This window comes from Parasteatoda tepidariorum, chromosome 6, assembly GCF_982258835.1.
Source record: "Parasteatoda tepidariorum strain Cologne lab strain chromosome 6, Ptep-v5.0, whole genome shotgun sequence".
Taxonomy (NCBI): Eukaryota; Metazoa; Arthropoda; class Arachnida; order Araneae; family Theridiidae; genus Parasteatoda; species Parasteatoda tepidariorum.
Genome location: NC_141760.1, coordinates 89,454,143 through 89,469,754, shown reverse-complemented (window position 1 = coordinate 89,469,754; position 15,612 = coordinate 89,454,143). Strand labels below are relative to the sequence as shown.

Genomic DNA, 15,612 nt, shown 5'->3' with positions numbered 1-15,612 from the left:
TTAAAGTTTAATTAATAATTAAACAGAAATTTAAAGAAAAATATTTAAAAAAAACCCCTTCTTAGATAAACTGCAAATTAGACTTAATACAATATTCGCTGTATAAAAATTAACGAAAATCTACGATTGGCTGGAAACATAGCTTAATTTGTCAGGAATTTTGATTTTACTTGAAAAAAAAACCTAATGTTAAAAATATATAACGGAAGAACAGAATTTTAATCTTTCTGAAAGCAATATAAATCTTATTAAAATTCAAATGTTAATTAGCACAACATAGGAAACACTAATCCTTCCTAACATAATGCGAAATGTTTCCAATATTTTTTTTTCTTTCTGTAACTGCGGGTACTGAGCTTTCGTTCCTCACTTTGGAAGATGCTGGAAGTGTTGCTCATTTAACGCTACCCAGTGGGCACCTGTGAACCTAAGTCACGGAGGCGAGCAACATTACCCACGCCACACTGCCACAAATACCCGTTCATAGGGTGGGCCACATCCACACATCATACACAACAGATGACAGCACATAGAGAGAAACATCCATGTCCAGAGCGGGATTCGAACCCGCAGCCACTGGCTTCTCAGTCAGGCACACTAACCGCTCGGCCTCCTGGCCGGAATGTCTCTAATATGAGACCCTTTTCATAAAGCATTCTCAACAATAATTATTGTTCCTATATGAAATGTTGTGGTTGCATGGGGATATTATTAGAGATTGATTAAATTTGGCTAACCCAAAAGCACCGTAATATGCTTTTTCATAAAATAAAAATTTAAAAAAAAATTGTAAAATGCTATAGAGATGTCCTGATACGGGATAGTGTAAAGATAGTGCAAAATCTATAAGTTCTAATTGCAATAATCTTAAATAAAGATGTGAAATCTTTTTACCTATTACTTTTTTCTTTATTTTTTAATCTTTTCTATCTTCATCTCAATTACAAAATTTGTGCACATTAAATTGTTCTTTTAACGCCATAATTTTCACAAATCTATAGTCTGGACTGACAATTGAAGTTACGTTACCACTGCTTGTCCAAGGCCTGTGACAATTATCTCTGAGACACTATCTAATGAGATAGTATGTCCCATTGAGAAACCAACTTTTTGTAAAACCTTATGCTTTTGCTGCTGGCAGGAATAGACCTAATACATTTGTATAAAAATTTCCTCTTGAACAGACATAGGACACACAGTGACAACGTAAATGAAAACAATTTGATAAATCCAGATGGTGGTATCAAGAAAAGTGTATTGTCATGTTAGGAACCGTGTGATATCACATATTAGTAATTAATAATGTTTCAACTTGAAAAATTCGAACTAAAATTAAGCCGACAATGCATATTTATAGACAATTTTATGACAAAAAAGACCGTTTAAAACATGCCAGAATATTTTCTCGATTTCAACTATAAATAGTTCACTGAAGAGCTTAACCAAGGACAGTTTTTCCAATCGCTCTCCATACTTGCTCTAAAGCTCACGAAAGACTTTTTTTCTCTTCGTCTTTTATCCTTCAAATATATTTTATATTGTTTTTGGAGGAGATTACCATTCCTTTTTGTTAAAATAGTGTATATAGTATATTTGGGTATTATTTCTCATTGGGTATCTTTTCTAAATACGCATAATAGTTTTTTTTTCAATTTTCTAAAAACGAATTGAGCTGATCTTGATACTGAATTTTCGAATAAATAGATGTGATAAGAGCATTTTGAATTAAAAGATGATGATCTATTAACAACGACTGCTTAATGAAAGGTCAATTCCTGGTAAGAGGAGTCTTAATCCCTAGTGAAAGGAAATTTTTAACAACAAATTAAGTTTTCCTATGAATAATGCATACATCAGAGACGTTAATTACACAGAGTAATTTAAATTGGGATTTCAGTAGGAAGCTTTTCTCTAAGATCTTTATAATTAATGTTTAAGCATCTTAACCTCTTAGTATCACAACACGAATACATTTTCTCTATTTCAAACCCGTATACTGTGTGCAGAACAAAAAATGGAACACTCTGAATAACTTTTTTAACAATCAGATTTTTACATAGTAGGAGTTAATCTTAATGGTTCCCGGAAGTAACTTCAAATATGATAATTAATTAGTGCAGTCAATATTTTAAGTTATGAAATCAGTCACAAACACGTAGTTTTCGAAATAAACTTACATTTTTCTTGAGAGATAAAGATTCTTGACTGCCGAAATATAAAGATAAGCCGAATTCTGGAAAATATGGTTTCAACAGTTTAGGCTAAAGAGCTGTTGAAAGTTTGGACCCTTTAGTGTTATTTTCCCTTTTTGAAAGATCGAGAATTTTTGCACACAATTATAATACAGAATTTAATCCATATAATTACATATAATGAAATTTGATAAATATTACTCTAAATAGTTCTCGAAAAATAAAATATTAAATGTAAGACTTTTGGAAATTTTGTAACCCAGTAACTATTGGACTGATTGATTGCAGTTAAATTTTGTATTTTGTTATTTTAAATTACATTCTTTAAAATCCTGTAAAAATATGGTATTCCTTACGATAAAAAATACTTTAAATTGCTAAATAAAATAATAATAAATAATAAAATGCGTTAAAGATGGAATTGATTTTGGAAGCAAAATGCATAACTGAGAATTTTTTTTTGAGATATGGAGAAATATACAAAAAGTATAAATAACTTTAAGTGGTCCTTATTTTCAAACGTTCTCCTGGCCAAACTGCTGGACATATTACCCAGACTACGTCCTATATTTTGAGGGTCAAAAATCTGAACCTTTCGAAAAAATGTGTTAATTCCAAGAGAAAACTTTTTCTTGTTAGAAAATTATCATCTACACTCACTAATTAGCATATTTGAGGTAAAATCCTTGAACTATAAATATAGAGTTCTGATATGTAAAAATTCGATAGTTAATTCGAAAGTTATTCAGGGTGTTCCGTTTTTCATTTTGATCACTGTACATTAGAGATTACTAAAAAAAGAGAAAATGAAAGAAGGGAGAGATTCAGAAGCTACCCTACTTTTGATAGCAATTTACAATTTGAAACAATACGGCTTATTTATCAGTACTTTTTTCAAAACAATTATTAACGGCATCAAACAGTTAAATTTATGCATAACTGAATAAAGCAAAAACAAATGTTCAACACAATGTCGAAAAAATAAAGCTATTATAATGTAAATCGAACAAAAATGTTAAAATTCTATTGTTTTACATAAAAATACGTACAGATACTATAAAATAGTAAAAAAAAGTATATAAATAAAACAAATATTTTTATTTAAAAATAAAAACTCAGTTTTTAACTTTTAACTAATCTCTCAATGACATCAGAAATAAACGTATTTTGAAATATTTCGCATTTAACGTTTTATTGTTCTTTCTTTTTACAAGAAATATCATAATAAAATTCTGCATAAAACTTCAATAAGTATTTTTGATCACACATTTTATGGCTCTTTTATCGCAAATGTTTGGATTATGATGTCTTAAAATGACAAATTTTTACACCTTGTTTGCAAATCTTTTTCTATAGGCTTTCAAAAAGATTTCCTTTGAGACATCAAAACAGAGAAAAAAAACATTAAAACTAGAAGATCTCTTTGACGATATAAAAAGAGACTATATAATGGATTCAATGCATTTTAGAACATTAAAATAAGAGAAACGACAAAATAAAAAGTCCGTAACAATATAGACAATGATTATTACTTTTAGAATGCACACTCGCTTATAAATTTATATTATTATGCAAATTTTATGGTCTGAGATTCATGAATTGAATAAACTTTATTATTTAAAGAAACTATTTTAAGATAAAGGATGTTTTAATGATATAGTTTAGGAATAATTATATTTTGATAAACCAAAGTTACGTTTTGTTTTTCTAGGGTTGTTAGGTATTATTGCTTACTGTGAAGGATTTGAAACAATATACGCATTAGTTTAAAACTGTTTTACATGTTTTTTATTTTAAAGTTTTAAAATAAATCCGAAAGCAAGCATCGTTATTTGCTTTGCAGTGCTAGTGATTTTCTTAATGCAGAATCAAGCATTTTATTTTATTACCAGAAATGATGAGTTGATTTGTATGGGTAAATTTGTAACTTGCGCCCAATCTAGCTGATAATAGAAAACTAGGACAAATTTAACATCGTGTGTGGCATTTTAAAAGAGCTAGTTCGTATTTGGGTTTCACTTTAAGGAAACTTTCTAAACTTTCCCTGACGTGAAGGATATTTTAACCGCTTATCAGTCAACCACTGAGGATGTTTTAAGTTAAAATTATTATCACTGAAAAGCCAGAATAAATACAAGAAAGGATCAGTTATCATTGGTTCTCAAACCTACGTCGTATCATCATAGGCGAAAACTTTATGTAACTGTGTCTTACTAAAGGCTTTATGAAACCTTTTAGTAGGCTGCATAAAGCTAGTAAATTAGTAAAAACTAAAGAAAGTAATCTGAATGTAAGTTTATACACTGACAAAAAAAGCATGGACAAAACTATCAGAAAATGATAAAATTAATGTGCTTTTTTAATGGGCTTTATGGCAACATCAGAAATCACGGTAATTTTTACTTAAGCTCTTCGGTAATAACTATTTGGTAAAATTAACAATAAAATATGGATTTAATTACCCTGCTTTTTGGTAGTAAATGTGATAAGATTTAATGCTAACCAAAAATCGGCAATTTTAACAACAATAAAAATATAATTTGGGAAAAATGTAAAAATGCTCAGTTTAATAACCTCTATTTAGTGATCACTTTTCTCATAGTTTAATTTCATTTATTCATATGTAAACTGCAAGTTAACATCAACCAACCATTAAAACTTTAAACATGTGCAGTGTTGTTGTAAACAGTGTTGTTCTTGCTGTTGTAGTTCATTTACGTCGCACTAGAGCTGGACAATGGGCTACTAGCGACGGTCTGGGAAACATCCCTGAGGATGACCCGAAGACATGCCATCACAATTTTGATCCTCAGCAAAGGGGAGTGCATTAAGTGTAAAAAAGCCTAGAAAAGATTAAAGTGAATTCAATAGCTTAACTGCTACTTATCAGGGCTATGCCAACATTCTAAAATAAAAGTATAGAGAATTCCAGAATTAGAATTCCAGAGCAACCTTGGATATTTTTTCATTCACTGTTATGCACGCATTCGTAGACTTGTGTGTTCATTACAAATCTCGGCTTATATGTCCATAGCAAGTCGAAATACATATAGTACAAGGTAGAGAAAGATGTCTCAAACAGTTATCCTGAGACACGGAGGACTTCAAAACTTCTACCTTCATATTATAATGTATGCATCTATTTACTGTCTTTTTCTAATTTTGGCAATGTGGTTTTTAACTTGACACTGGCTAATAATAATTCGTGCTTTGTAATGAGTACACAAATCCGCATATGTATGTTTAACAATAAATAAATAAAAATATGGAAGAGTGTTGCTGTTTCAAAGTATTTTTTACAGCGCTCTCGTCTTCCCAATAGAGTGGAAAGTAGCGGGTTTGAATAAAAGAGTAGATATGGATGTGTAACAGTAAATAAATAAATTTCTTTCAATAAGTTGGCTCGGGGGCTTAATGCAAAGAATAGCTTGTCTAGTCAATTTGTAGAACATATAGCACAAGAATGAGAAAAACAACACAAGTATATTAATCTGCTACCTCTACACTTCAGAGCATTTGGTAAAAGGACAACACCCCGTCCAATGTAGGCTCAATAATATATGGTAATCTATATTGCACTTCGCTTTGCAGTATTGCTAACCAATTTTAAGCGTACATGTAGTGGGTTTGAATCTTGCTATGCTGGTTGCATATTCTTGCAATCTTTCTCAAAATTCAGCTATCAGTCTTTCAAACTGAAAAGATTTTGTAAGCCATACTTTGTAAGCAAAGAAGCTTGCATACGCATGTACGCATATAAATAAATAAATCCCACTGCCACCATATAAAATGGATAAAACATTCACCATAATTTGATATATCTGAGTTTAGTATCTTTAAAATACTTCAACTGGGCAGTTGAGATTATCATTCATGTTCTTTAACCTCTTGTTATAATTAAGGAACTACAGTCGGTAAAAAAAGTATTGGCACATCAATATAGTTTCAAATATTTACGCAACGAAAAGTTCTAACTTTACCAATTAAACTATATTACACTCAATTTTCAAATGAAAACTAAATCACAAAATATAAAATTCCTGTCATTGTTAACAAAATATTTACATAGAAAAAACGCATTTTATTTTACAAAAAAAATATTGGCACACTCGAATTGCATTACTACCACTACAGATAAGAAGAATAAAACCTTATATTCACTTACTGAAACCGATTCATAATTTGTACTAAGACTAGATTATTAAGTTACGTTCAGTGTTATTTTGAATTTCTCTATTCATTAAGTATGAGTCCGAAGAAGTGTGAAATTCCAGGCTCCACTCGAGAAAAGATAATATGTCTCCGTGAATTAGGAAAAAGTTATCGGGATATTGGAAAAAAGTTAAAATTGAGCTTTTCAACAGTTCGTTCCATTATTAAAAAAGTGGAAGAAACAGGATCCACGAAAAATAAACCCCGATCTGGTCGCCCAGTCAAAGTAAATGACAGGGAAAGGAGGCATGTTGTTAAAATGGCCCTAAGAAATCCAACTCAAAGTGCTCGAAATTTAGCCAACGACTTTGCGTCAACTTCTGGCAAGTCAGTGACGCCACAAACTATTAGAAATGTTCTCCATATGAGTGGTCTTCGGGGTAGGAGGCCAAGGAAGAAACCTTTTATTAGCGAGGTTAATAGGAAAAAGAGACTTGAGTTTGCTCTGACTTATCGAAGTAAGCCAATGGAGTTTTGGAAGCAAGTTATTTTTTTCTGATGAGAGTAAGTTTGAAATATTTCGGCCAAAAAGCATTTTAACTGTTTGGAGGAAAAAAGGTACTGCTCTTGATCAGAAAAATATCTTGTCAACAATTAAGCATGGTGGGGGAAATGCGATGGTTTGGGGCTGTATGGCGCATAATGGGGTTGGAAATTTGGAAGTTATTAATGGTAGGATGACAGCTTTATCGTATATAGAGGTTTTGCGCCGTAACTTGAAAAGCAGTGCTAGAAAATTAGGCCTCCAAGACACCTATATATTCCAGCAAGATAATGATCCTAAACATTCCGCGAATGTAACAAGGGGATGGTTGCTTTATAATGCACCAAGAAGGCTACGCACTCCCCCCCAATCACCTGATCTAAACCCGATCGAACATCTTTGGCACCATCTAGATCAAGAAGTAAGGAATAACCACAATACGGGAAGAGATTCTTTAGAATCTACATTGATTCATTCCTAGAATAATATTTCCTCAGATATTACCAAAAAGTTAGTAGAATCTATGCCACGAAGATTAGAAGCAGTCATTAAGGCCAATGGATTGCATACAAGATATTAAAAAGCAAATCACCGATAATGAAAAATGTTTTTATTTATTTCACTAAGTGTGCTAATACTTTTTTTGCAAAAATATAATAATGTTTTTTTGTTTTAAATTCTGTAAAAGCAAGTGTGCTTTTTATTTTCACTTACTTTTGTTTTTACTATAATAAAGGTAAAGAAAATCCTAGTTTGGATTAGTTTGGTTATTTTATCTTGCAAGAATTTTAAATTAGCTTAGTGTGCTAATACTTTTTTTGTCAACTGTATATTAGAATAAGAAATAACTAACAGTCGTCTAACTCCTATCAACTATTTATATAAATCACCATTTTAAATAATCCACAGAATTGTAAATACTCTACTTGGTAAAATACATAGTCATCAAAATGTTAAAATTACCAAATAAATGGTAAATTTATTGACATTTCTGAAGAACATTTTGGTAATTTTATAGTGATACTTTGGAGCATTTCATTTATTTGGTTAAATTTACTTTTCAGTTTTGTATTTTTTCCTAAATGATTGGGAATGTAAACTGTACTTTTAAAGACCGGAATTTCCAGTAAATCGCTACAGTAGCAAACGGTAAAATTATCATATGAATGGTTTAAATGCTGTATATTTAAGTTCAATCAACAGATTTATAGTTTCTTTTATCAGAAACGCCTAGAAGTATAGTAATTTTGCCAGAATTTTTTTCTTAGGGTATCTGGCAATAATGATATGATAATAGTGATATGATAAAATTAACTTTATTATATCATGCTTATTTAATTGTTGTTTTTCGTCCGATAGTTTTTAATGGTCATTTATGCTTAAATTTTGCAACGATATATCTTCAAGTTCATTTATGTGTAAAAATTACATGAACCAAATCTGTGTTAAAACGGTATTTAGCTAGGTTTTTTAATTATTTTATAATTACTGATTAATAATAGTTCCGTAAAAATGTTTTTTTTTATGATTTTAAATATAGTTCTTTATTTTTTTTACAAAATATTTATGTGTACAGAATAAAATTTCGAAACAACTATTTCTTTTGTTATTGAATTTACATTTACTATAAATACTCATAAGCATATTAATAAATTTTAAAGGTCTTTTATTTGTTTTCTAGACTTAGTTTTCAGACAATAATATTTATGACAAGAAAGATATTTTGGAATATGATTACTTTCATTTCCCAGCTTTTTTTTAAAAACAAATCTGACTCTTATTTGTCTCCTAAAATTTTCATTTTAAAATGTCCTTCATAAATGTTTCATTTTTCTATTGTAACTGTCATTTTCAAATGATAAATGACTTTATCAGTTGGTAGCTAAAATCATATGTCTTCCTTTTATACTCAAAAAATTGATATAGGAAGTATAGTAAATCCTTCTTCAGTTTTGTAGGAATTTATATATTATAAATGGTATTTAAAAGAGCATCAATCATATTTTTATTTGCTTTTAAGAAAAAAACAAAAACAAAAATACTTATAAAATCATATATCATTCGGATTTATTCCTTGATGGGTTAGCATTCCATGAAAATAATGTTCAATTATAATTTTTAAAAATAGTATTGATAACTGTTTAAACCAAACAAAAAATGTTCCTTATCTAGATGTGTATTAAAAATTATTATTTTTTAGAGTTTTAAATTTTTTTTCATTATCAAATAAGAATTTCAATTTATTTCAGTTTAAGAATTTGAGCCACTAAAATATTTATTATATTATTAAATAAAGTTAAAGTAATAATTAATTTCAATATCGGTACATCATCGATCTTATATCTATATATGGAAGCGCATGTGGTATTTTTTTGTTGCATTTCACAACTTTTTCATACCACATCTTTTAAAAGAAAAGCTTTGATTTTTTAATAAAAATAGGATAGTTTTTTTCAATTTTTATCTCGGACAAAATGCAATTATCTTTAACATTCTTTTTGTTATGAAATATCTCTGAAGTAAAATTTATAAGGTAGAATAATTTGAGGGTAGTATTATATTGTGTAAACATTAGAAACACCATAACGGTATTATATTTATTAACATCGACTTAAATAGAGTTGTGAAGCTTTAAAAAATTAAGAAGCGAAGAATTAAATAGATTTCTATAAATATTCGAAGTTATCCTGTTTAAACTTAAATTTCATAGAAAGTTTCTTTGCCTAATCTGATTTGAAACTTACTTTAAAATATTCGGTGATTTATCAACCATTCTGTCTTAATTATATATTTTAAATAATCAAATAATTAACTACTTGATTTATTTAAATCATGTTTTTGAGTTATCCAGCATCCTATAAAAGTAATTCATTTTAAACATTTGAACAATTTAAGGTCTGTGAAGTGTTTAAGGATTCGGAAATTAGTTCAATTTAAGGCTTTGGAAATTAGTTTGATATGCAGATAGTGCCTTTTAAATTTTCACAATTCAAGGGAATTCAATAAATATGAATTGTGGCTAGAAATTTACTACAAAAGCATTTCAGTTTCTTTTTCTTTATTATAGAATGTACTAATATATCATGCAGAAAAATGGTTCGAATCAGCCAGTTTCAACACTCTTTAAGCAAAGCATTTAAACTTTTTTTTCCACACGGACTTGACACTACTACCGATATCGATAGACTTCAAGATCTACTTGCTGACAAAGAATCATTCTCAAGTAGGAAATCAGTCCATTGAAGTTAGTGGAAAATCTTATATACTATAATAACACCGGGGAGCAAATTTCTTGTTGTGTGTATACAAATACTTGATCTTGCCTACTTCGGGTGTATTTTAAATCTGTAATTAGTTTTGTTCCTAAAGCAGTAACAGATTTTTAGTCTTTCTTGCTGAAATGTTCAAATACAAAAAAGGCTGTATACAACAAGGGACTCGCGTTAATGTTGCGACAAAATTTTATGAAACTTAGGCGCATTATTAGACTAGCAATTGTATAGGAGACCATGACCGGAATTCTCGTCGTATGGGCACATCTCTATCATAAATTATTTCGTCATGTGCTTTTGAACAGATTAAAACTAGCGTCCCTAGCCCCGTATGACGACGTTTCTGGGTATGGATTCATATGCAATTTTAATCTTGATAATATGCCCGAATTTCTCTGGAAGTTTGACTATTGCAGATTCGAAGAAACTGATTGTAAATTTGAAATCACGGTGATACGAAAGTATCTACGATCTGTTAAAAGAATAGCATGCAACAAAAGAATTATTGTTTGTAATATTTGTTAGCAAGCATGAATAAAATAGAACAGTTAATAGAACAGTTAAGATAGAACAGTTAAGATATAAAGATTAGAGATTAGATTTTGAGCTGAAAATTTAAAGATATAAAGATTAGAGATTAGATTTTGAACTGAAAATTTAAAGATATAAAGATTAGAGATTAGATTTTGAACTGAAAATTTAAAGATATAAAGGTTGGAGATTAGATTTTGAACTGAAAATTTAAAGATATAAAGATTAGAGATTAGATTTTGAACTGAAAATTTAAAGATATAAAGATTAGAGATTAGATTTTGAACTGAAAATTTAAAAACATAAAGATTAGATAATATGATGAAAAGCAAATATCAACCAAAACTGATGTTACAAATATTGTTGTACAGTGCGCAAAAAAAAAACTTATTTTCCTGGTAAACCTGATTTATTGCAAAATAAAGTGCTTTGTAACTTCAACAGGAGCGTTTGATTTCTTAATATTGTACAATGTAATCCGCATGTATATAAACACATATATTCAGTTTACTGTATCAAACATTAATAAAAATCTATATACAACAATTTGAACTTTTGCACAGCATTAAAAATTCACATTTAAATACATATCTATTTCAAATATGAAGAATTGAGAAGATCTTATGAAGCATAAATACATAAATTAGTGCCATCATTCATTTCCCTTTAATATGTTACGCTTGCAACAATGGTTAACCACTGAATGCGAGGAATAAAATTGACATTTAATCCATAGAGAATATAAGATTATTTCGATCATCCCTTTGGTATTATGCAATGAATAATGCATGTCCGATATCGAAATATTTCATCGCGTTTGTTGAGAAAGGTATTAAGTGTCTGATATTGGAAAGGGATTATAACTATCGAAACACCTTTTATTCTCTTGAGTTTTAGGTTTAGGAGATGGAGTTTCGATATTTGAGATCACTACTGAATGGGGTACTCCTATTTGACTGATTGGGGGTATTAAGCTTTCTTTTGGAAGATGGAGATAGAGTTTTAAATATATTTAGTAATTCTTAAACTGGTTCACCTTTGTTTTAAGCCTCGGAAGAAGATAATCTGATTAATTTGGTTTTATTCATTTTGAGGATATGCACGTATTTAGCAAAATTTTTCCATGCTTGATGGAGATTAAATTGAATTATTGAAAATTTCTCTTTAATTTTAGAATTTTGTTACAAATACGAGGTTAGTTTGAGGTAGATAAAACTAGTCCATAGAGATTTATAGATCCATAAAGAGCTATAGAGATTGACATACTTGTTAAAAAAAACTCATTTATTTACCGAGTGCAGTAAATAGGGACAATTGATCCCTTTAAGAATTTATGTGAAACCACAACACATTTAAATACTTCGAACTTTTAATAAATATGCTATTTAAGAAGATTCGAAGTGAATTCTCTGTTAATTGGGAAAACTTCGAACGTTTTATTGAAATTTATGCTTTTTTTTCAATAATTTTGTTTTATTTTTGCCGGAATAATTGTTATAAAAACATTAATTTTTGTTAAAATTTAGCCTCTTCTTGAATATCAACTACTAAAACACTTTTTGAAGACATTTATTTTAAATAAATACTATTTCTAAGATGTGATGAAAATATCCGGGACAAAATCGTGAATACCGAAATTATGATGCACTTTTGGTTTCATTTTAAATTTGTCCGTGATTAAGTAAATATATCTTCAGCATCGAGTAATGGCATCAGTGTATAGAATACCGGGCAGCGATTTTCCAATCCAGCGGTGTTTAACGGACCGCTCTCTTGCTTGGAATTTTCCTATATAATAATAAAGAAAAATGATTTTCGATTTTTTTTACCTCCCGTAACAAATGTTAAAAGAAATTTAAACTTGTATTATATAATTGAGACCAACTACAACCAAGAGAAAAATCTCCGTAAAATAGAACTAGTCATTAAAAGCCGTTACATTGTAAATTAGTTACCAGGTACGGTAGTATAGGGAGAACAACAACAACAACAAAATCTAAAGTTGTATCTTTAATGAACAGGGGATTTTTCATATTTTTTTTATTTATTACAAACTTTAATACTATATTATATTTTGGCTGTGTAGTAAGAGAAGAATGGGTAATGACGAGTTTAGACATGTTGTCAATTTTTCTCAACTCGCGATATCACCTGTCAATATTTATTTGCTATCTGGGTTTTTCACATGATTTCGCGTTATTCAATATAGTTTTGTCTCTTCTTGGATTTGTCTAAACATTGTAAAAACACGTAAAAGAAAGTTTCTTGCGACTTAAATGCAATCGATTTCATATAATTCCACATGATGATTCGTAGTTCCACAGCATCCAAAGTAATGTTTGTTTTAATGTTCTGGCTAATTTCAATTCTTCCTTAAATATAATACGTTATAAACAACTTTTATTCATGTAAATTTCCCCTCTATATAACAACAGGATACCCAGATTGTAGAGTTTATTGCGAAGTTTACGTTGAAAACAACTGCATTTATATCCCATGTCGATATTTCTAAATTCTAAAGTAATTAACCCTTACAAAAATGGGTCACCAGTGTCCCTTTCATATATTTTTTCCTGACGCTCTAATTACAAGGAAAATATATTTTCAATATTTTCATTATAAGAAAACTAGTCTGACATTTACTAAGGAATTGTTATATTATCAAAATTATATTTGTACAAAAATTTAAAAAAAATATCAATAATTGGTTATGTATTTCAAAGAAATTTCAAAAAATGATGAACAACTATTTCTCTCAAATTGAAATAACTGCAAATAAGATCAAATTTGAAATATTATTGCTTGGAAGAGAAAGATTCTCTGGATAATTTTTTATCTTTAACGCAGAAAAAGACACTGATATTTCATGCTGTATTTCATAAACATAAATTATTAAAATGCTAAATACAATATTTTCCTCTTATTTTGACTTAAATTAATGCAAAATAATAAAAAAAGTATAAAAATTATGCTCAATAGACTTTCTGAGTCAAAGTATGTTGCAGCAAAATGCAGCATTTTATACTAATTGAAGGAACACATTAACATAAAGAAAAATTCATATTTCACCATTTCCTCTAATAACTAATAAACTTTATTCGTATAAATTGAGTTTAATAAAATACCGATAACTTAAACTTTAAAAACGCAAAATTAATGATACGCAGAATTTCCTTCATTATCTCTCTAGCGTTTCACGAAGCATTCCATTTTTATGACAAACTTTTTCTTTCCGGTGTTTATTTATTGACCATTCATTAAAATTTTTAAAGATAAACTTTATAGCTTGCTTTAAAAGTAATGTTATTGTGTTTAATAATAAAAATTTCTTATTCAATACCTCGGGCTATAAACTTAAACGAAGCTATAATTTTGAATTTATTACTTCTAAAACATAAAGGTTCTTAAGATTCGAGAAATATATTTTGATAAATTGTTCGATTTAGCTGCTGAAGTAGATTGAAAATTTCGCGGTTTTAGGCTTGTTTTTAAGAGCATATTTGTTTTTAAATTAATTGAAGAATTTGTTTTACTTTATGTAGTTTTTAACAATGATGTTATGTTGTGCCATTACATGTATTTATAATTTGAATTTAATTGGCAAATAGAAGAACGCATTATTCCATTTTCTTGCTTTTTAAGAGCTGCTTTTGTATCACAATCATATTATTTCGCTTTAGTTTTTATTATTATTTGCTTGGATTACTTTGAAAATATTCTACTACGTTAGTTTTTTTTATAAATTTTAAATTTTTTTTATAACCAGCGTTAAACAGCTGACCCAATTCTGAGATTACGACTAACAAAGCTCAACTCTGTTTCCTTGTAATTTTGACCCCAACCCAGAAGACAAGCGAACTTCTAAATCAAGCATTAGGAAAAACTATCCTTCATGGACGATATTTTGCGAGCAGTTTTTGCCATGCCAACAAAAATGCAAGTTAATCGTAACGCTAACATTAGAAGTAATTTTGAATTTAAATTTTTGTTTTCAACTGATATGAAATAGAAAAAAGTGAATAGATATTTTGATTTGTGACCGACTGACAACCAAATGAGTTACAATTTGGGCAAATTGTTGTGTTCTAACTATGGAGCCACACATAAACTCAAGGCATTGTGGGACTACTGATATTTTTTTGTCTAGGTAAAATTTTGAATAGAATATGGAATAGAATGTCTCTATGTAAAATTTTATATTTTTGTCGTGGAAAAAAATCCTCACTTAATTGTCACACACACGTAATAGATCAGTCCTCTTCTGCACAGTAAAGTGGAAACATAATATTAACTATAACGGACCAATAGAATTAAAAACTCAGTGGTGCGACAGCCCATAGAGGGCCAAAGCCTACTGTGCCCATCTCAGTTTTCTTGACCTTGGGCTCCGGGGTGCAAGAGCAAATGTTCTGGTTTGGTGGTCAGCCGAACGCGAAACCCCCAGTGTTTATTTCCCAAGCATGCTTGGTACTCATTTATCGACCCACTGGGGGGATGAAAGGCTGAGTCAACCAACCAATGATGCAAAAGACAGAAATTGCGCAAATAATAAAAAAAGCTTAAAAATACACAACAAAAGTATTTCTTTGAATTTCAAGCAATATTAATATTTTTATCTAAATGAACAGAATTTTGGTACAAAGTATTGTACATTGTCAGATTATTCTCATTTATCCTTCGTCTTTCATCACTTAATACATTTTTATACTTAGAAAACGATCTTTCTGCGTCAACCGACAAACTTCGAATTGCCACTTTTGCCATTTTTGGAGCGTTCGGTCTTTGATTTTCAAAACTCGATCAATTTTCCTTCACCAACGCGCAATTCCTTGACCGTTGCTTTGTAAGTAGTAATTGCTGTGAAAACTCAAACATTCTACATTCAAACTACTAGTTACAAGTCCCTACTAACTACTAGTCC

General features: G+C 29.4%; 1 long non-coding RNA gene across 1 annotated transcript in view; it reads left to right on the top strand.

Moving 5' to 3' along the window:
* LOC147808200 (uncharacterized) overlaps positions 1-10,835 on the top strand; it is a 197,489-nt gene extending 186,654 nt beyond the window's left edge. Inside the window, exon 3 of the long non-coding RNA XR_015434926.1 lies at positions 9,956-10,835. This is a non-coding gene — a long non-coding RNA (uncharacterized LOC147808200). The remainder of the gene's footprint in view (positions 1-9,955) is intronic.
* Positions 10,836-15,612: the final 4,777 nt, after the last annotated feature.